At 38.8% G+C, this 3,513-nt stretch overlaps 1 pseudogene; it reads left to right on the forward strand.

Moving 5' to 3' along the window:
- The first annotated feature begins 1,124 nt into the window (after positions 1-1,124).
- Casp3-ps4 (caspase 3, pseudogene 4) lies at positions 1,125-1,965 on the forward strand (annotated as a pseudogene).
- Positions 1,966-3,513: the final 1,548 nt, after the last annotated feature.

The raw sequence follows: 3,513 nt of genomic DNA on the forward strand, positions 1-3,513 counted from the left end.
AAGCTGAAGACATTCAGATTAAGGTTTTCACATTAAGATTTTCTGACATTATAAAGTATATTAGGAATTTTCCAGGCAGTTAGCTGTCTCTGTTAATAGTTTAACTTTTGGAAGCTGTGTCTGTGTTTCCTGTGTATTCAGGTAATATTTAATTACTTCCCAAGTCTCTAACAGAGTTAAAGATTATTTATAATCTCACAATTAAACTTAAGTTGTTTGGCAATAAAGAAGATATTCTAGATTGGAAAGGACAGGTTTCAGAGGATAATACAAGTTAAAATCAAACATGATTGAGGACAGAATTCCAAACTTATTAAATTAGGATAGATGATAGAATACTTTATCTTAATTGCCAAATATGGTGGACTGGATGTTATAAGTGTATAGCATACCTTAAAATTTACATAATTGTTATAATTGTGTTCAATGTATATCTGAGAGATAAGAGACTTTTTAATTGGACAAAAAGGGGGGAAGGTAATTCTGCTTGTAGTCTAATATTAAGTGCTGGTCTCCAAGATTTACAATATACCCCCAAGTTAATTCTGATTGGTGAATAATACCAGCCACCATAGTTGGAGAGAAAAGAGATAGGTGAGGTTTAGGTTTCTGAGAAAGGACACTACAAAGAAGGAGCAGGCAGGGATAGATATGCAATGGCTTAGAACAGTGTGCTGAAGAAAAGAAAGGGGCCACCATGGCTTAGCCCAACCATAAAACATGCTTGTGTTGGCTGACCAATTGGAGCTAACAGCAGCCATAATGAAACATAGTAAGCAAAAATAGGGTTATGGAAAGAAAGTAGAGCACGGAGGTTAGACAGTTGCTCAGTTATTATGCTGCATAAGGCATATTAAAATATAAAGACGTGTGTGTGTGTATATGTGTGTGTGTGTGTGTGTGTGTGTGTGTGTGTGCGCGCGCGCGTGTGCGGGCGTGCGTGTGTGTCTTTTATCAGGGAACAAAACTGGTCAAAGGTGTGAAGGAATCCCTCATCAGGTTTATTTAGATATTACTACAGGAGTTTCTACTGCAGCAGCCCCGAATGAAAGTTAATGATTAGAAGTTATCATTGGAGTGTCCTGTGTTTCTGAGCTTGGAATGGTACACTAAGAAATGTGACCATGGAGAACAACAAAACCTTGGTGGATTCAAAATCCATTAATTATTTTGAAGTAAAGACTGTACATAGAAGCAAGCTAATGGACTCTGGAGTAGATCTGAACAGTAGTTACAAAATGGGTTATTCTAAAATGGGATTATGTATAATAATTAATAATAAGAACTTGCTTAAAACACTGAAATGACATCTCGCTCTGGTACTGATGTTGCTGCAGCTAACCTTATGAATTAAGGCATGTCTGAGACATTCATGGTCCTGAAATATAAAGTCAGGAATAAAAATGATCTTACCCATGAAGAAATTATGGAATTGATGGATAATGTTTCGAAGGAAGATCACAGCGAAAGGAGCAGTTTTGTGTGTGTGATTCCAAGACATGGTGACAAAGGATTAATTTTTGGAACCAATAGACCTGTTGACCTGGAAAAACTAACTAGTTTCTTCAGAGACGACTACTGCCAGAGTCTGACTGGAAAGAAGAAACTCTTCATTACTCAGGACTGCCAGGGTACAGAGCTGGACTGTGGCATTGAGACAGACAGTGGAACTGAGGATGGTATGTCATGCCAGAAGATACCAGTAGAGGCCAACTTCCTCTATGTTTACTCTACAAAACCCAATTACTATTCCTGAGAAATTAAAAGTCTTGGTTCATCCACTCACTTTGTACCATGCTGCAACTGTGTGCCCACAAGCTGGAATTCATGCACATCCTCACTCATGCTAACAGGAAGGTGGCCACGGAATTTAAGTCCTTCTCTCTGGGCGGCACTTTCCACAAAAAGAAACAGATCCCATGTATATTGTCAATGCTCCCAAAAGAATTGTACTTTTATCACTAAAGAAATGATTGGGGGTGAGGTGGGGACATGTTTCTGTTTTGGTTTTTTGTTGGTTTGAATGCCACATCAGAAAACTGTCAGGGAAACTTCATTTCCCTCTCATATAAATCAAATCTGATGTACCAGGTGTTCTTTAAACAATATCACTGCCTAGCAATGCAGCCACAATGCAGCTACCTCAATTTTGATATCAGGTACTTGAAATGAAATTTAATTAGGAACAAATAAATGGCAATAATGGTACTATCATCATAGGAGAAATTACAAAGTTACAGTTTTGTAATTAGCAAGATTTGGTGATACTATGAATTTGAAAGTAATTTTTTTCTCCATCTTTATTAAATTGGGTATTTCTTATTTACATTTCAAATGTTGTTCCCTTTCCCAATTTCCAGGCCAACATCCCCCTAACCCTTCACCCTCCACTATGTGAGTGTTTCCCTCCCCAACCTCTCCCCAACAATCCCGTTCACTGGGGGTCCAGCCTTGGCAGGGCCAAGGGCTTCCCCTTCCATTGGTGCTCTTACTAGGCTATTCATTGCTACCTATGCAGTTGGAGCCCAGGGTCAGTCCATGTATAGTCTTTAGGTAGTGGCTTACTCCCTGGAAGCTCTGGTTGGTTGGCATTGTTGTTCATATGGGGTCTCAAGCCCCTTCAGCTCTTTCAGTCCTTTCTCTGATTCCTTCATCAGGGGTCCTGTTCTCAGATCAGTGGTTTATTGCTGGCATTTGCCATATTCGGGCTGTGCTTCTCAGGAGAGATATACATCCAGTTCCTGATTATGAAGCAGTGATGATTTTATACTCCCTCCTCATGTTAAGAATGACATTTTAGTTTTCCTTAAATGTAGAAATGATAATGGCAAATGATATGTCTTAGAACTTGAATCCACGAGCAGAGTCAAAGGCTCGAACCGTTGATTTGTAACTGATCTATGGAAATGAAGTTAGAGTACCATAACATACATTATAGCTACTGGTTTTGTGACAATTGTCCAGGGCATGTATTTCTTATTTAAAAATAATCATGTTTTATTATTGGAACAAAACTAACTTGAGTATTTATGTGAGAGGAAACCATGTGCGAACTTGGTTGACTTCTTGAAGGCTGCCATCCTTCAGTGGTGGACATGATGACAGGGTGCTAAAATCCACCAGCATTTGTTCCTTAATTAACCTTATACAAATCAGCTTAGTTTTACAGACCAGCAAAATATCTAAAGAGTGTTTATGCAACAGCCTCAAATTGTTGACTATTAAAATGCAATAAAGGAATTCTACAGGAATATACCATAATATCAATTGTTAAACAGAGCATAAGGAAAAGAGAGAGGACATCTACTGTAATTGGAGAGAAGATGGTTTAAGCCAGAGCAGAGCCATGGCAGAACCATGGGAACATCTTCAGAAAAGGTCTGCTAGTTGGACCCACCCTATGAGTACTGGTCTATGTGGATAATGTCCAAGTTATCACAAGAGAGTGAGCCAGGTTAGAAGCTTCTGCAAAAGGGCTTTCCCAGAATACTAAGAGCCTCAAGAAAGTTTACT

The sequence above is a fragment of the Rattus norvegicus genome, chromosome 5 (genome assembly GCF_021556685.1).
Source record: "Rattus norvegicus strain SHRSP/BbbUtx chromosome 5, alternate assembly SHRSP_T2T, whole genome shotgun sequence".
NCBI classification, from domain to species: Eukaryota; Metazoa; Chordata; class Mammalia; order Rodentia; family Muridae; genus Rattus; species Rattus norvegicus.